Source organism: Neofelis nebulosa, chromosome 12, assembly GCF_028018385.1.
Source record: "Neofelis nebulosa isolate mNeoNeb1 chromosome 12, mNeoNeb1.pri, whole genome shotgun sequence".
NCBI lineage: Eukaryota > Metazoa > Chordata > Mammalia > Carnivora > Felidae > Neofelis > Neofelis nebulosa.
In genome coordinates, this window is record NC_080793.1 from 31,915,826 (window position 1) to 31,935,471 (window position 19,646).

Consider the following 19,646-nt stretch of genomic DNA (forward strand, 5'->3'; position numbering starts at 1 on the left):
TACAAAATTCCTCTTAAATTTTTTTTAATGTTTATTATTTTGGGGACAGAGAGAGAGAGACACAGAGAGCAATCAGCGGAGGGGCAGAGACAGAGGGAGACACAGAATCTGAAGCAGGCTCCAGGCTCTGAGCTGTTAGCACAGAGCCTGACACAGGGCTGAAACCCATAGATTGAGAGATCATGACCTGAGCCGAAGTCGGCCGCCCAACTGACTGAGCCACCCAGGTGCTCCCACAAAATTCCTCTTAAATCATGAAATGAAGGAAAGTTTCATAATCTAGCAACATGAAGAAAGGGTCTGGAACTGTGGGAAATCTCAGCAGTTGTCTTTTGATAACCATTTCTTTGTTGAGAAGCCATAGCCATTTTTCTGTATTTGATTCTCTGCTCCTTGAAATCAGTATGACTGAAGGACTCCTTCCTGACATTACTACCCATCATCTGGGTGGTGACCCCATCTTATTAGTGAGAAGTCTTGTCAAGCAAAAGCCTGATAACCTGCTGACTTCCTATTTGTATAACCATATTACTCTTTGAGCGTCATCAGAACCACTTCCAAATATTATTGATTTATAGAGATAAAAAGAAGCTCTAAGTGGCATGGCCCTCTCTATTGATTCTTCCTTTATCCATGAAATTTATTCATCTTACCAGGATTTGCACCTTAGGCGCAGTGGTCCTTTTCACCTACAAATTCAGGTGGTTTTCCAGTGAGTAAAAAAAAAATGTAAGTAACTTACTTTCCATTTTTCCTGATCTCTTTAAATAGTATTTATTCATATTTCTAATATCTTCTTTTTCTTTTCTATCATTTTTCTATCATCTTTACATTTTCATGCCCTTTTTTTCTATATTCCGAGAAAGAACTTCAAAATTGTGTTCTGCATATCTTACATAATTTCCTAAAATCTCTTTTGCTTTCTGCACTCCTAATTCTGATTTTAAGTCTGAAGCTATGTTTCTAATTTAATTAAACTTTAATCCACATCTTTATTTCTGCATGCCTTTCAAAAGGCTTTTTTGTTCATCTCAGTGGACTTTCTCATTATATTATTTTGACCTTTCATCAAAAAGTTGACAAAATGCTACAAATTTAGTTAATCCCATAAGCAGATGTTATCAAAATACTTTATGAATCCTATAGCAAATCTTATCCTAAAACAAATCTTTAAAAGTTTGTACTCCTGGGGAACCTGGGTGGCTCATTTGGTTGAGCGTGGGACTCTTGGTTTTGGCTCAGGTCATTATCTCACGGTTCGTAGGTTCAAACCCCGCATTGGGCTCTGCAGCTGGCCAGCATGGAGCCTACTTGGGATCCTCTCTCTCTCTCTCTCTCTCTCTCTCTCTCTCTCTGTCTCTCTGTCACTCTTTGCTTGTGCTGTCTCTCTCAAAATAAATAAACTTTTAAAAAAATTTATAAAAAAGAAAAGTTTGTACTCTTTAATTTTTCGTGTCTTTGTTTTGCCATCCTATTTTTTGAAGAATTCCATATTGGTTTTCCTTTATCTGCTCCACACTGGAATTGCAAGAGGTCTACTAAGGCCTAGGTTTTCCCTCATTGCACATCTGGTTGCTGTCAGAATTTTTTCAATCTTAAACATGAATGCGGTTTTACAGACCTTTACATCACAGTTCAGTGAACCAATTACACCCATAGCAAGGAAACTTCATGCATCATTTCTTCCTTGTGTTTGATTACACAGCTGTGATAGAAGCCAGCTTTCTCTTCTTGAGAACTTTATTCTTGGCCTAGCCTCTGCACCAGTCACATGGTTTGGCCCTCACTGGCCTCCCTCCTGGAGGGTGTAAAAGCCCTGCTGTGCTACCAGGCTTTGCTTGGTTTAGCTACTACACAGATCCTGGGGCTGCTCTCAAGTGTTGTTGCCCCAATACAGTGAGAAGTTTGTTTCCTTTCTAGATCTGGGCTCAACCTTTTCTCTCCAATAAATGGCATATAAATGAATTTCTACCAGCTGCTACTGTCTTAGAAAAAGTACTGGTGAGTCAGTCGTTAGTTTTCCCTCACCTTTAATCCTCTCTTCCCTCCTCAAAACTGGAACAACTCATCTGTTCTGAATTTATTCACTCCCCTAATCTTTATTGATGGTTACTTATCCCACCCTACTAACCAATCACAGACTCTCAGGACTCTTTTCATGTAATACCATAAATGCTGACACACATAAACCACATGCACGCATACACACTCATACACATAATTACATACAATCCCATTAAAGTCAAGAACATGATAAGCATATTTTACCACAGTTTTCATTGTTCTGGAAAGTCAATGCAATTAGGTAGGAAAACAAGACCAGCAGTATAAATATTTTCAAAAATGAAGTCAAAATATTTTATGTAATAGATCTATAGGTCTACAAATGCAAGAAAATCATCAATGGTAAAACTATAGGAACTGATAATAATTAATTAAAATCACAACTTATTGCTGAGTGGAATACATTTTAAAAACCGGATGAATATTTTGACTTTAATTATGTGAAATGATGTCTGTGCATGTGTGTGTGTGTGTGCGCGCACACGCACACGCATGTGGGTATATATGTAAGGATGAGAATATTAAAATGTCAATATTAGTCATCTCTTTAGATGATAAGATGCTTGCTTTTTCCTTATCTATATTTTCCAAATTTCCTATAGTGACTACGCATTGTTTTTATAATAAAAAGATAAGATGTAAAGTGATGAAATGACATAATGAATGCTATAGTGCCCAACTACATTAGTTGCTCTTTTCCTATGATTCACCTTAGTGAATATTTGGGAATGTGAAGAAAGTCTTTCTTGAAATTCTAATTTATGTCAAAATGATTATTTCTTATGATATAGGGCCTTTAACAAAGCACATCTGAAGAATAAATCCAGCCAAGCATAAGTACAACCTGGAAAATGAAAACAAGAGCAAAGGCCTAAAATCCTTCACAAAGACCTTGTAGGTTGGTATACAATGAGATTCAGTTTTTAATAATAGAAAACGATTTCAATGCAAAATGTGTATATTAATGTCAAGCTGGGATGAAGTGCAAATAAGACCAGCAGCTGTATAGTATTATCTCTTCTGTCTCCTAGATTCCCTTTCTCACTTGTCCCTCAATAGCCTGGGAAATGCCACACATCCTGAGTGTTCAACAAATATTTATGAAGATAAATGGTAAAGTAACTTTCCAAGGGTCATTCAGCTATTGTCCATGGCTAATGCGAGAACAGACACCTAGTAGAAAGTTCTCCAAATACAGATTCCAATTTTAAGTTAACAAATATCTGTCAGAGTATACCAAGTGCTCTAGGTACTTACACATACTTGAATTAATTTAATTTCATAACATGCTAAGAGATAAATATCTTTTTCTCTGATTAGATATGAGGACACTTGGGCTTTTTAAAGTGAAAGGACTTGCTCATAGGAAAGAACAAGGTGGGAAATGTAGTGCCATCTAACAAATGAACAAATAGAGGCAGGTGGCAGGACTGCTACAGACACCAGATGAGAGGTTTTATTTGAGGTTGGAATGAAAATGGTGAGTATCTTTATTAAGCAAGGCCCAAGCACTATGCTGGGCACCAGGGACACACTGGTTTTTAAAAAGTACAAGTCCTGTGTTTAGCTTCATAGTACTTACAGTCTAGTTGGACAAAAACAAGGATTAGGTGAACAATCTCATTAGAACCTATTTTAAATAGGGGGGAAAGACTGTAACAGAGAAGCATAGGTGAATAGGAGGTGTCCAGGGGAAGAAAGTAGCTAAGACTATTCCAGGTAGATGGCAAAGCATATCTGAAGGCTCGTTGAGACAAGAAAAAGCCCTGATAATCCAAGAGAATGAACAAGAGCCAGCCAGGGTGAGTGGATAGGGACCAAAAGCAGGTTATAGCAACAGATGAGGTTGGAAGGTAGGCAGGGGCAGAAGGAACTTGTGAGGAGTGTTAAGGATTACTTTTATCTTTATCCAAGGAGCAAAATGAAGCCAAAGAGTGATGTTAAATAAAGGAGTAGCACAACACAATTTCTCTTTGTAAAAAACTCTATTGCTACGCCTTGGAGACAAGATTGGAGAGAGGCAAAAGTGAATATGGTGTAGTGGATAATAACTCAATGTGTACTGTCTTGTACTTTCCTTCCCAGTTAACAAGTCCCCAGAATGCCTTCAAGTTATTTTCCCCGTGACATTCTTAGTCATGTATTGTGAGTGGGATCTATCTCCCCTCAATTCTAAGGGTGAGTCTCCAATCAGCAAAATCCATCCCTCTGACTACAGTGCCTAGTTCAGGAAAGGACAACTGGCCCAAACTGGGTAAATGAAAACAAACAAACAAACAAACAAAAGGCTACTGGGAAATAAGCTTTGTCACCATTCTATGAGAACTTCTGGAAGAAATGTTTTCTCTTCCTGAAGATCATGAACAAGGAAGCATGAGGACCTAGAAGCTCCAGCAGCCCCCTTATTTGACAGGATGATCTAGTTTTAGCAGGAAGACAACACCATAGAAAGTAAAGAGGGGAAATTGAAAAAAACCAAAATTTTGGCAACATTGGTGACATTCTCAATCAAGTCTTGCCTGAAACTGACCCTAACTTTGGCCTTTTCAATTCTGTAAACCAATAAATGTCTTTTATTGCTTAAGATGTTTTTTTATTATTTGTACCAAAAAGAGAAATACCTTATGGAGATATCTCTTAGGAAGCTGTACTCCAGGGTAGAGATACCATTAGCAAGGGCTAGAGTTGTAACAGTAAACATGGATAAACGTGATAAACTTGAGATTTATATAAGAGATATACTTAACAGAACTGGTAAGAAGTTTGAGAGAGAAGGGCACCTGGGTGGCTCAGTAGGCTAAATGTCCAACTCTTGATTTCAGCTTGTCATAATATCACGGTTTGTGAGATCGAGCCCAGCTCGGGCTCTGTACTAACAGCATGGAGCCGGCATGGGATTCTCTCTCTCCCACTCTCTCTGCCCCTCCCCTACTCTCTCTCTCTCTCTCTCTCTCTCTCTCTCTCTCAAAAATAAATAAATAAACTTAAAAAAAAGAAGTTTGAAAGAGAAAGGTATCAAGGATGACTGCTAGGTTTCTGGGTGATAAACAGTGGTAAAGAATTCAGGACCATTGCAGAGGGAGCAAATTTCAGGCTGGGTTCAGAGGGGTGTTGGGGGTGGGGGAGGCAAGCATAGTTTTGCACACTTTAAGGCTGAGGATCCTGTGAGCTATCCAAGTAGAAATGCCACAGGCAGTTGGACATACAAAGCACATGAGAAAGGAGTAATACAATACTACATACAAGCTTTATCTGCCTCCATTTCTCACTTTCCTTCAAACAAATCCAAAAGAGCAAGTCTATACAATATCAGCATATTCTCAGCCTCTGAAATCACAGTCAGAAGAATGAAAAAAAAAAAAAAAACCAGGGCAAGATATTCTTTAGGGAGCAAAGGAAAGTCTTTTCCTAGTCTGTAGAAAATGATAGAAATGCTAAGGAAAGTGGGAATTGGGTATGTGCCATACATTTTCAGAGAATGGAATACAACTTGAAAGGCAAAAAAAAAAAAAAAAAAAAAACAGGAACACATTAGTAAATTGATGATTCAGGAAAGAGAAGTCTTTCAGCTAGTAACAATATTAAAAAGTCTATCTATCCCATTAAAATACTATGATGTACATGAGGTCTGAACACGCTCAGGCTTGGGTAAAAATGTGCTGTGATGAGCCTTGCTTGTTAAGAAATGGCCTTTGTGAAATATTATATGACTTCACTCATATGAGGATGTTAAGATACAAAACAGATGAACATAAGGGAAGAGAAGCAAAAATAATATAAAAACAGGGAGGGGGACAAAACATAAGAGACTCTTAAATATGGAGAACAGAGGGTTGATGAAGGGGTTGTGGGAGGGGGGATGGGCTAAATGGGTAAGGAGCATTAAGGAATCTACTCCTGAAATCATTGTTACACTATATGCTAAGTTGGATGTAAATTAAATAGATAGATAGATAGATAAATGCATAAATAAATAAATTCATGTTTCCATTCCAAAAAAAAGAAAAAAAAAAAGGAATGGTCTTTGTGAATCCTAGGGAAGTAGACTCCACAAAACAATGGGGGCGGGGGGTGGGGGTGGGGAGGATTAAACACACAAATTGACAGCCATAGATGGAGCAGTATCTATGTGTTTTTCTTTTTTGTATCTGAAGCCACAACATTTTGATATGGAAAATGGGAAGGAACGTACAAGTTTCAAGGTGATACAATCTCCAAAGCAGCATTTCTGGGCCCTGGGCTTTCTCCCTAATAATGTAACTTATTTAAGGATTTAAATAATAATTTTTCTACATTCAGAGAAAGAAGGTATTATTTCTGTGGTCAGAAAATTTTTGATATTTGGTATTTGATGGAAATAAATGTTTTGGCAATCTTAATTGCATGACAGAAGGCAAATTCCCTGTGAAAGAGAAAAAGACATCGATATGAAGAGAACAATCTAAAAGTAAAACAATAGGAATGAGATTTCAATGGAAAAAAATATAAAAGAAGCACAGTACAACTGAGGAATTAAAATCAAGTTTGGAGTCAATTAAGGGCAGGAAAACTGAACCAATGCTGAAGACAAACTTGAAAAGTTGCATAATTATAGAAAGGAGAAAAAAAAAGATATGAAAACTGAGAATACAAGCACATGGGAAAGGCCAAGGAAACCAAGTTTTATATAAGGAAAAGGGTATGATTTCAAAGGACCTCTAAGGGTACACAAAATCAAGAAGAAGCTGGAAAACCAGGTTTGAAAATAGAAAGGAACCAAGGGAGTTCCAGAAGGTAAAGATGTAGAAACTTTGGCCGGTCTGTAGACAGAAGAGACTCTAGGGCACAGATGACACGGGACCACCACCTGGTGGTTCTGTGCCACTTGCTCAAGCTTCAACTCAGGAGATAGCATCCAACTGTCCAAGTTTGTACACAAGACTTAAGAATAAAATAATATTTCCAGGATCTTTAAATAAGTTCTACTAAACTATAAGCTCTTTAAAGGTCAAGACCAAATAGGTATATAGTATATGTATAATACACATAGTCTCACTATGCTTAAAACATTGGGTTTTTTAAGGCAGCTATTAAATAAATGCTTGTTAAATGAATGAAAATTTAACCACGTGAACACTAAATAGACTAATACTTACGTAGATATATTGTTTGATAAATTAATGACACAAAATCAAAAATCATTCCTTCACCACTGTCTCTATTCACTCATAAATGCCCATTGCTTTTATTTCTTAGACTTCTCTCAACTCCATCCTTTTTATTTCCATTTCCATTTCAATACCCTCAGTTTAGGCTTTTAAGCCCTACTCCCCTTAACTACAGAAGTGAATCTGATAGTTGATCCTCAGATATGCACATCTGGTCAACTAACCTATGATAAAGTAGCCAAGAATATACAGTGGGGAAAGGACAGTCTCTTCAATAACTGGTACTGAGAAAACTGGATATCCACATGCAAAGAATAAAATAGGACTACTATCTTACACTATACACAAAAATTAACTCAAAATGAAAAAGACTTGAATGTAATACCTAAAACCATAAAACTCTTAGAAGACATAGATCCTTGACATTGGTCTTGACAATGATTTTTTGGATCTGACACCAAAAGCAAAGGTAACTAAAGCACAAATGAACAAGTGGGACGATATCAAACTAAAAAGCTTCTGCACAGCAAAGGAAATCATCAACAAAATGAAAAAAAAACCTAAAGAATGGAAGAAAATATTTGCGAATCATACATCTCATAAGATGTTAAAAATCCCAAATACAGAAAGAACTCATACAACTCAAAGCAAAAAATCAATCTAATTTAAAAATGTACAGAAGATCTGAATAGACATTTTTCCCAAAGAAGACATACAGATTGGCAGCAGGTACATAAAAAGATACTCAACATCACTAATCATTAGGAAAATGCACATCAAAACCACAAAATCACCTCACACTTGTTATTGTTAGAATGGCAGTTACCAAAAAAGACAAGAAATAAGGAGCGTTGGCAAGGATGTGAAGAAAAAAGAACGCTTGTACACTGTTGTTGAAATGTAAATTGGTGCAGCCACTATGAAAAACAGTATGGAGATTCCTTAAGAAATAAATAATAGAACTACCATATGATCTGGTAGTTTCACTTCTACGTATATATCCAAAGAAAAGAAAAGTACTAACTGAAAAAGATATCTGTATTCCCATGTTCACTGCAGCATTATTTACAATAGCCAAGATATGGAAACAACCTAAGGGCACACAAACAGATGAATAAGAAAAGAAAATGTGGCATAAATATTTAATGGAATATTATCCAAAAATAAAAAAGAATGAAATCTTGCCATTTGCAATGGATGAATCTTGAGAGCATTATGCTAGGTAAAATAATGCAAAATAGACAGAAAAAGACAAATACCATATGATCTCACTTGTATGTGGAATTAAAAAAAACAAACAAGTCCATTTATGCAGAAACAGATTGGTGGTTGCCAGATGTGGGCGGGTGGCGGTGGGGTGAAATGGGTGAAGGGGGTCAAAAGGTACAAACTTTCACTTACAAAATCTATGGCCCAATCAGGAGACTATAGATGCTGGAGAGAATGTGGAGAAACGGGAACCCTCTTGCACTGCTGGTGGGAATGCAAATTGGTGCAGCCACTCTGGAAAGCAGTGTGGAGGTTCCTCAGAAAATTAAAAATAGACCTACCCTATGACCCAGCAATAGCACTGCTAGGAATTTACCCAAGGGATACAGGAGTACTGATGCATAGGGGCATCATTGTACCCCAATGTTTATAGCAGCACTCTCAACAATAGCCAAATTATGGAAAGAGCCTAAATGTCTACCAACTGATGAATGGATAAAGAAATTGCGGTTTATATACACAATGGAGTACTACGTGGCAATGAGAAAGAACGAAATATGGCCCTTTGTAGCAACATGGATGGAACTGGAGAGTGTGATGCTAAGTGAAATAAGCCATACAGAGAAAGACAGATACCATATGTTTTCACTCTTATGTGGATCCTGAGAAACTTAACAGAAACCCATGAGGGAGGGGAAGGAAAAAAAAAAAAAAGAGGTTAGAGTGGGAGAGAGCCAAAGCATAAGAGACTCTTAAAAACTGAGAACAAACTGAGGGTTGATGGGGGGTGGGAGGGAGGGGAGGGTGGGGGATGGGTATTGAGGAGAGCACCTTTTGGGATGAGCACTGGGTGTTGTATGGAAACCAATTTGACAATAAATTTCATATATTGAAAAATAAATAAAAATAAATTTAAAAAAAATCTATGGCCCAAAGCTAAATACTGAATCCCAACTGGTTATGAATTCACACAGCAAAACTATGTTTTATTTCTTTTTCTAGCCAAAGTAATGTTGGTTGAGCACACAAATTAATCAGAGAGCTGCTACTTATGGTTCAGAATTATTTTTACAATGCTATTTTACAAGTATTATTCCCTTCATAAATGCTCAAAAGGAAAATATAAACCATAATCTTTTAACAACCATATGTAATCAAATTTAGTTTTCAGACATTGTCTTTTCACTCTTTCAGAAGCAATGTTAGTTATAGTTAAAAGCTCTGACTTTGGAGCAAAGTTTTTCCCCAACTCAATCCCTGTTCTGCCTAGTGACCTTAAGCAAGTTATCTATGCTTTCTGTGCCTCGGTTTCCTCATCTGTAAAATGGGGACAATAATAGTACCTCACAGAATTTTGTAAGGATCAAATAAATTAATACATGTAAAACATACAAATTTTAATATTGTTTGTTCTAGCTCTGTGAAAAGTGATGTTGGCATTTTTAATAGGGATTGCACTGTAGATTGCTTTGGGCAGTATAGACATTTCAATCATACTTATTCTTCCAATCCATGAGCACAGACTGTCTTTCCATTTCTTTGTGTCATTTTCAAAAGTCTCTCATGTGTTTTACAGTTTTCAGAGTACAAGTCTTTCACCTCTTTGGTTAGGTTTATTTCTAGTTACCTTACTGGTTTTGGTGCAATTGTAAATGGGACGGATTCCTTAATTTCTCTGCTACCTCATTATTGGTATGTAAAAATGCAACAGATTTCTGTACATTGGTTTTATATCCTGCAACTTTACTGAACTTGTGTATCACTTCTAGCAGCTTTTGGTGGGGTATTTCAGGTTTTCTTTTTTTATTTTTATTTTTTGTAATATTTATTTATTTATTTGAGAGAGAGAAAGAGAGAGAGCAGGGGAGGGGCAGATAGAGAGAGGGAGATAGAGAATCCCAAGCAGGCTCTGCACTGTCAGCACAGAGCCCAACATGGCGCTCAATCTCACAAACCATGAGATCATGAGCTGATCTGAAATCCAGAGTCAGACGCTTAATGGACTGAGCCACCCAGGGGTCCCAGTCTTTCAGGTTTTCAATATAGAGTATCATGTCATCTGCAAATAGTGAAAGTTTCACTTCTTCCTTACTGATGTGGGTGCCTTTTACTTCTTTTGCCTGATTGCCATGGCTAGGATTTCCAGCACTATGTTAAATAACAGTAGTGAGAGTGGACATCCTATCTTATTTTTGACCATAGAGGAAAAGCTATCAGGTTTTCCCCATTGAGGATGATGTTAACTGCAGGTTTTTCATATACAGACTTTATTATGTTGAGGTATGTTCCTTCTAAACCTACTTTGTTGAGGGTTTTTATCATGAATGAATGTTGTACTTTGCCAAATGCTTTTTTTGCATCTATTGAAATGATTATAGTTTTTAAACTTTCTTTTACTAATGTGTTGTACACATTGATTGATTTGCAAATATTGCAAAAGATCCCAAATAGTCAAAGCAACCCTGAAAAAGAGAAGCAAAGCTGGAGGCATCACAATTCCACCCTTAAAGTTATACTACAAAGCTGTAGTGATCAAAACAGTATGATACTGGCACGAAAATAGACACACAGATCAATAGAACAGAAAAGAAAACCCAGAAATGAACCCACAACTATATGATCAATTAATCTTTGAGAAAGTAGTAAAGAATATACAATGGGAAAAAAGCAGTCCCTTCATAAAACGGTATTGGGAAAACTGGACAGCAACATGCAAAAGAATGAGACTGGACCATTTTCTTACATCATACACAAAAATAAATTCAAAATGGATTAAAGACCTAAATATGAAACCTGAAATCATAAAAAATCCTAGAGGAGTACACAAGCAGTAACCTCTTTGACATCGGCCATAATAACTTCTTTCTAGATTTGTCTCCTGAGGCAAGGGAAACAAATGCAAAAATAAACTATTGGGACTACATCAAAATAACAACTTCACAGCAAAGGAAACATCAACAAAACTGAAAGGCAGCCTATGGAATAGGAGAAGATATTTACAAATGACATATCTAATAAAGAGTTAGTATCCAAAATATATAAAGAACTTATAAAACTCAACACCCAAAAATGAATAGCCCAATTAAAAAATGGGCAGAACACATCAACAGACATTGTTCCAAAGAAGACAGCCAGATGGCCAACAGGCACATGAAAAGATGCTCAACATCACTCATCATCAGGGAAATGCAAATCAAAACTACAATGAGATATACCTCACACCTGTCAGGATGGCTAAAATAAAAAACACAAGGAACAACTGGTGTTATCAAGGATGCAGAGAAAGGGGGACACTCTTGGACTGTTGGTGGGAATGCAAACTGGTGCAGTCATTCTGGAAAACAGTCTGAAGGTTCCTCAAAAGTTAAAAATGGGGGCACCTAGGTGGTTCATTCGGTTAAGCATTTGACTTTTGACTTCAACTCAGGTCATGATTTTGTGGTTCAGGAGTTTGAGCCCCTCATTAGGCTATGTGCTAGTGGTACAGAACCTTCTGGGATTCTCTTTCTTTCCCTCTGTCTCTGCCCTTCCCCTGATTGCTCTCTCTCACTCAAAAAAATAAACTTTTTTAAAAAGTTAAAAATAGTTGCTACCCTATGATCCAGCAATTGCACAGCTATGTATTTACCCAAAGAATACAAAAATACTAATTCAAAGGGATACATGCACTCCAATGGTTATAGCAGCATTATCTACCATAGCCAAATTATCAGTGTTCAACTGATAACTGGATAAAAAAGAAGTGGTATACATATACAATAGAATATTACTCAGTCATAAAAAAGAATGAAATCCTAGGGCACCTGGATGGCTCAGTCGGTTAAGCATCTCACTCTTGATTTTGGCTCAGGTCACAGTTTGTAAGATTGAGGCCAGCGTTAGGCTCTGCACTGACAGCATGGAGCCTACTTGGGATTCTCTCTCTCCCTCTCTCTCTCTGTCCCTCCCCTGCTTGCACTCTTTCTCAAAAAATAAAAAATAAAATAAAAACTAAAAAAAATGAAATCTTGCCATTTGCAACATGGATGGAGCTAGAGTATTACGGTAGGTGAAATAATAAAGACAAATACCATATGATTTCACTCATATGTGGAATTTAAGAAACAAATGAGCAAAGAAGGAAAAAAGAGAGAGGGGCAAACCAAGAAACAGACTCCTTTTTAAAAGTATTTATTCATTTATTTTGAGAGAGAGGGCATGGGGGAGAGAGAGAGAGAGAGAGAGAGGACAGAGTGAATCCCAAGCAGGCTCCACGCTGTCAGTGTAGAGCCCGATGTGGGGCTCAAACTCACTAACTGTGAGATCATGACCTGAGCTGGTATCAAGAGTCAAACATTCAACTGACTGAACCACCCAGGTGCCCCAAGAAACAGACTCTTAACTATAGTTAAGAGAACAAACTGATGGGTACCAGAGGGAGGGGGGGGCGGATAGGTTAAATAGGTGATGGGGATTAAGAAGTACACTTGTTTGATGAGCACTAGGTGTTGCATAGAAGTGTTGAATCACCATACTGTATACCTGAAACTAATATTATACTATATATTAATTGGAATTTAAATGAAAACTTAAAAAAAAAATACATGCAAAGCAAATTGGACAGTGCCTGACACATAGTATGCACTCAATAAACATCAATTCATTATTATATCTATAGCACATTCTTTTAAGTAGTCAACTTTTTTCAAAGTGGTTTTCTATTTTATTTTTTTACATTAATTCTAGTTGGTTAACATACAGTGTTATATTAGTTTCAGGTGTATAATATAGTAGCCTAATTCTTCTACTGAGTTATGTATCATAAACATCTCCATACATCTAAATTATTTTCTACAATATGATTCTTAATAGTATGGATGCACCTTATTTTAACATAATTTCCTATTGGGAGACATTTAGGAGAGTTTCAGATTTTAGTCATTAGAAAGTGTTACGAGTGAGCATGCTTGCACATCTCTTTCATGATTTCCTCAGAAGTAAAGTTGCTGGGATAAAAGGCATATTCACTTTTAAGCCTTTTGATATATTTTAGGTCCCAGGATTTATATCACCCACAGTTTCTTATATTTTACATTTGGCTTATTATGAAAGGGGCCTCAGAGACTGTTACTGAGCAGAGGAATAATGAAGTTAGGGTAGTGTGCTCCTTAGCCACTCTGACCAGCAAAATAATGTTGAAATGAAAGTTTTGGGTGACATGAGTGTCCAATGAAGGTGACATGTGCTGACTACCATACCAGCATCTCCAAGCCCAGGCTATTTGAGCTATCAGCACTCTTCCAGTACAACTAACTCCAGATATGAAAAACATCATCAAGCCCCAGGTGTCAGGAATCCTCAGCCTCAAACTGTTGCGTTGGGGAAAGTCAGAGCAGCTGCACTGACACACATTTCACAGGCTTTCTCTCTTAATTTACTCCATTCATGGAGAATTTCTCTTGACAAAGTGTTATGGCCCTTGTGTCAGCAAGACCTTGTATAATTTAGAAGTATGTTCCTAAAATAGTGAAAGGGCTGAAATGTCTCAGAGGCAAAAAATTACCTGAAGAGGTTCCATTGTAAGGAACCTTGCCAGAGGGAGCTAATCACATTGAATCACAGGTGAGGAAGCAGCATGACATGGGTGTCCAGCCCACTGGCCCAACACTTTATGCCTGCATGCTATTAAAAAGAGAGGTCTTAAAAATAAATCATCAGTAAATAAATATTCTAATATTTAGAGAAAGTGGAAATCATGGATTCAGGGATTCTCACGATTATAGAGATCATCAAGGTCATCTATTCTAGCTCAATGGTCAGCTGTTGCTTGGATTCCATTTACAATTGTCCTGAAAAGTGACCTTCTGCCTCTGCTTAGACATGTCCAATAGCAGAGAACTGTTACTCTCTCCTTAGGACAACTAATATAACTAGAGAGTTCACCCTTATTAAAATCCTGAAATCCATTAGCCTAAATAAACAAACACATAAGTAAATAGATATTTTCCAGACATTGGTGAGTCCTATAGAATGTTTAAAATGTTATTTTTTACAGCTGGCTCCAGAGCTTTTCTTAGGAAGGGAACTAAGTTTGTTTAGAAAAATACTCTGATAAGCCATATGGGGTAAGAAAGATGAAGGGTTATAAGGTAAGCAGAGAGCAAAACCAAACTGTTGTGCCTTAGAAATTAAGGGAACACTGAAGTGGGGTAAGCAGTGAAAAGCTGGAAATGGGACTGAAAAAGGAAGAGGAGTTGCTGAACAATACATCCAGATGCTGGAGCCTGTAGGGAAAGGTGGCCAGTTAGGAATTCCCTGCGCTTAAAGTTCTATTAAGAACAAAAAAAAAAAAAAAGAGAGAGAGAGAGAGAGGTTAGAGTGGGAGAGATCCAAAGCATAAGAGACTCTTATAAACTGAGAACAAACTGAGGGCTGCTGGGGGGTGGGAAGGAGGGGAGGGTGGGTGATGGGTATTGAAGAGGGCATCTTTTGGGATGAGCACTGGGTGTTGTATGGAAACCAATTTGACAATAAATTTCATATATTTTTAAAAAATCACAAAAAAAAGAACAAGATTCCATTTTAAGATGATTTCATTTCTACAATACAAAAGATAGATTGGTATAACACTTTTAGAAAGCAATTTAGCAATATATATCCAATGTACTTTAGCCTTATAATCCCAATTCCTGACATACATCTTGAAAAATTAAATCAAAATGTAAAAATGCTGAATGAAAAAAGATGTGGTACAGATATATAATGGAGTATTACTCAGCCATAAAAAAGAATGAAATCTTGCCATTGGCAATGACATGGATGGATCTAGAGAGTATTATGCTAAGTGAAATAAGTCAGAGAAAGACAAATACCATATGATTTCACTCATATGTGGAATTTAAGAAACAAAACAAACAAGCAAAGGTGGGAGGGCGCAAAAAAAGAGAGAGAAGCAAACCAAGAAACAGACTCTCTAACTATAGAGAAAAAACTGATGGTTACCAGAGGGGAGGTAGGCAGGGGGATGGCTTAAATAGGTGAAGGGCATTAAGGAGTGTACTTGATGTGATGAGAACTGGGTGATGTATGTAAGTGTTGAATCATTATATTGTATACCTGAAACTGGTATTACACTGTATGTTAACTACCTGGAATTTAAATAAAATTTTTTTTAAAAATGTGAAAATGCAAAAACTTAGAACCAACCCAGATCCTAAAACAGAGACTGCTAAATAAATTATGGCACAGTCCCAAGAATATTTTGCAACTCTTAAATATGATGTTAATGATAATATAAGAAAATGTATGACAAGATGTTTTTGATAGAAATAAGAAAATTATAATTTAATATTAACCTACTAAGGAAACAAAATAACAAAGAACTTCTATGCGTAGAAAATATTTTAAAGAAATACAGCAAAACTGTTAATAATAGTCATCTCTAAGGATAATTTTCTCCTATTTTTCCAAGTTTTTAAAATTTTACATAGCAAATATGTTTAACACTTAGAATGTAAAATTTTTTTACACAATCTATATTTAAATGTCAATTTTAAACTTCATTTAAAATGTGTTTATGGCTGTTAATTCTTCAGCAACTATACAAGAGAAACAGCTTCATGGTTATAGAAAAGTCAACTATCCTTTCTTTATACCCAAGTCTGACTTTGGTCAGTTCATGTCACCTTTCTGAATGTCAGTTGTGGTACAAAAATAAAGATCTCTCCCTGACTCTATCACAGGCTTGTTGGGGTGCACAATACATTGGTGAATATGGAAGTCCTCTGAATTCTGCATCCTTATAAAATTATAAAGGACTCTTACTGTTAGATTAGAATCTACAGGTAGTCACTTCATTCTTCTACCTTCTGATCCATTCTTCTTTTGCAATGACCACTTCATATAATCTGGGGAAATGTGACTGTATATAAGTCACATTTCTATATAACGCATGTTGGGATAAAATGTATAAAATTCAGTATATTACTTTGAAACAAAATAAACAAAAGGTCCTGAAACCATTGGTGTCATAATGTTCTTTAACAGTATGTTTTCATGTGTGGCATGTGTGTGTGATGGGAGTTGTGAGTGTGAGTGGGTTATGAGTGTACATGTGCATATGTATGGTGTGTGTGAGGTATGTGTTTGCAAATGTGCACACTGAAGAGCCCTAGGGAGCCAGAGGTGAATTTAGAATTGCTGTTTCCTTATAAAGAGATTTACTTTGTTTTCTTTTGCTTTGTTGTGCCTGACTATCCATAGCAAGTCTAGATATTAAAGAAGAAACTTTCAGGACCAAAGATTACAGATTCAAATTCTGGGAATGGGAGCCTGTCACATCCTGTTGGAGATCATTCATTGGAATCTGACTGCAATACCTTAATCTTTAAGCAGAATTCAAAATAAGTCCATCTTGAGTTCCTTCCAAAAGTTAGGGGAGGAATCACTAAAAGACCCATTTACAAGGCAGTTTCCTCTATTCCTCCCACAAAACAAACAAACAAAATAGTATAGTGGGAAGAACACAAGACTCTAGTCAGATGCTCAAAGTTAAATTCCTACTTACACTAACTAGTAAGGCCATCTTTACCCACCAGCTCAGCACAGTGCCACTTCCTTCCACTCTGCCTGGTTACTTCCCCAAATTCCCAGGGAAACCTCTCCCATTGCCAATCCATCCCAGTTCATCACCAGTTCTTATAAATGGATCCCTGTGCCTTCATGTCTTACATTTCTTGTATCGCTCCCAACCCCCGGCCTATGCCCTTCAAGTGAGATCAAGTTTCCAGCCTGGTTCATCTTCCAGTGATTACCCAGGCCACATCGGAGACTGGACACAAGGGAGCCGGGAGAACATTTTTAAGTTATTGGACCTCTCTTGGCCTGAGTTTCAAGGCTACTGGATTAAATGATCTCTAGTGTCCATTCTTGATCTAATATTCTACAGTTCTATCACAACATAAACATTACGATAACAAATATAATAATTAAACCAGAAAATTTGTGTAATGGTCCAGTTATCAATGCGTCTTTATTCACATCATCTCCTTGGCCCACCCAATGGATAGATAAACCAGGTGGTATCATCTCCATTCTGGAGATACATTTTGAAAATTACATGATTTACTCTCCCAGGATTATAGGACTCAAACCCAAATCTTCTGACTCTAATTTTTAAGTTCTTTAATCCATAGAATGATAAGGCATAGAAAAACCCTGTTGCTATCTATTCAGAGAGGAAACAAGGATTTGAGCAATTGTGGGAATTCCAAAATTTAAAATATAAGCAATGTGACTTTTTCAGACTAGATTCAAATCCTTTAGGGCATAACAAGGCATTCATTTCAGTTCTTATGAAGCAAAGCACATCTCCTACCCAAAAGAGAAACTGGTAGGATTTCAAACATTCTTACCAAGCTCAAGGGGTCTAGAATTTAGCACATACCATAGTAGCTTATCCAAATATAAAGCATCATGAGCCTCACTCTTGTATAATTGTACATAACCATTACATTGTCTTTTTTAATGTTTGTTTATTTTGAGAGAGAGAGAGAGAGAAAGAGAAAGAGAGAATGCAAGCAGGGGAGGGGCAGAGAGAGAGAAGGAGAGACAGAATCCCAACCAGGCTTCAAGCAGTCAGAGCAGAGCCCAATGAGGGGCTTGATCCCACAAACTGTGAGATCATGACCTGAGCTGAAATCAAGACTCAGACGCTTAACTGACTGAGCTACCCGGGTGCCCCAGCCCTTACAATGTCTTTGATCATGTATTGGTTTTCCATTGTTACTATATAAGAAATTATCACAAACGTAGTGGTTTAAAACAACACAAATTTATTGTTTCATGATCCTATAGGTCAGAAGTCTAACATGGATCTCACTGAGCTAAAGTAAGGTGTTGGGAAGGCTGGTTCCTTCTAGAGCCTCCAGGAGAGAACCTGTTTCCTTGCCTTCTCTAGCTTCTTAGAAGCTGCCTGCATTCCTTGGCTGGTGGCTCCTCTCTCTGTCTTCAAATCCAGTGATGTAGCATGTCTCTGACCCTGCTTCTGTTTTCCCATCTTTTTCTCTGACCACAGCAGGATAAGGGTCCTTTTATTTATTTTTGTTTATTTTTTAGAGACAGAGAGCACAAGTGGGAGAGAGGGATAGATTGAGAGAGAGGGAAAGAAGCTCAAGCAGGCTCCAAGCTCAGTGCGGACCCCGACTCATGGGGTTGATTGACATGGGGCTCAATCTCATGACCCTGGCATCATGACCTGAGCCGAAATCAAGAGTTGGACACTTAACCAACTGAGCCACCCAGGTGCCCCAATAAAGCCAGATATGATTAGATTATACTCACTCAGATGATCCAGGTAACCTCCCCATCTCAAGATCCTTAATCATATTTGCAAAGCCACTTTTCCCATGAAAGGTTAACACAGTCCCAGGTTCCATGGATTAGGATGTGGATATCTCTGGAGGGCCATTATTCCACCTACCACCATGATTGTCATTAGTTCATTCAAAAAATAATAGCCAAAATGCATCAATGTACCTTCTATATGTTAAATATCTGATGTAGGAACTTTATACCCATTCCAACAAATATTTGTAAAAATATGTCAAGGTTGGTATCACTATCCCCATCTGACAGACAGTGAAAATGAGACTTATTGGTTAAGTAACTCTACAAGGTCATCTAGCTAGTCAGAGGCAGAGCAGACTTTTAAACCACTATAAAATAACCATGCACAGAAGAAGCCACCACTTTTCAGTGCGAGCACTGATTCCCAGGCATAAAGCTATCATGTAGTTAAGCTCAGCTGGGAGCCTCACAGATATCTCTGCTTGGAGGAGAGATGCACAGAGCCCCAGCATGCAGTCTGAGGTTCCTTTGCTTGTGCCACGTTCCATCCACAGCAAAAGGGAAATCTAGAGAGCAAGAAACAGCAAAAGCTTCCTAAGAGAAAAACTCTTCTAAAACCTCTGCAGACTCTTGAGATTTTGGGTAACACATGGCAAATGTGACAGGTTTCCTGGGCGTCTGCTAGTACTTGGCATCATCACGCTCCACAGTCAATTTCAAAATTGTCATTTTGGGCCCACTGAGGCTTTAAATAGCACCTCCAAACAGCCAGGCAAGTTTTGTAGCTTTCTCTTTCTATTAAGAGCATGTGAGGGCTCAGAGACTATTAAAAATAAATGTCACAAAGTAAATGCTTTTATGCATTTGTTTAATTGTTTTGAGGGCACTGAGAATGAAGAC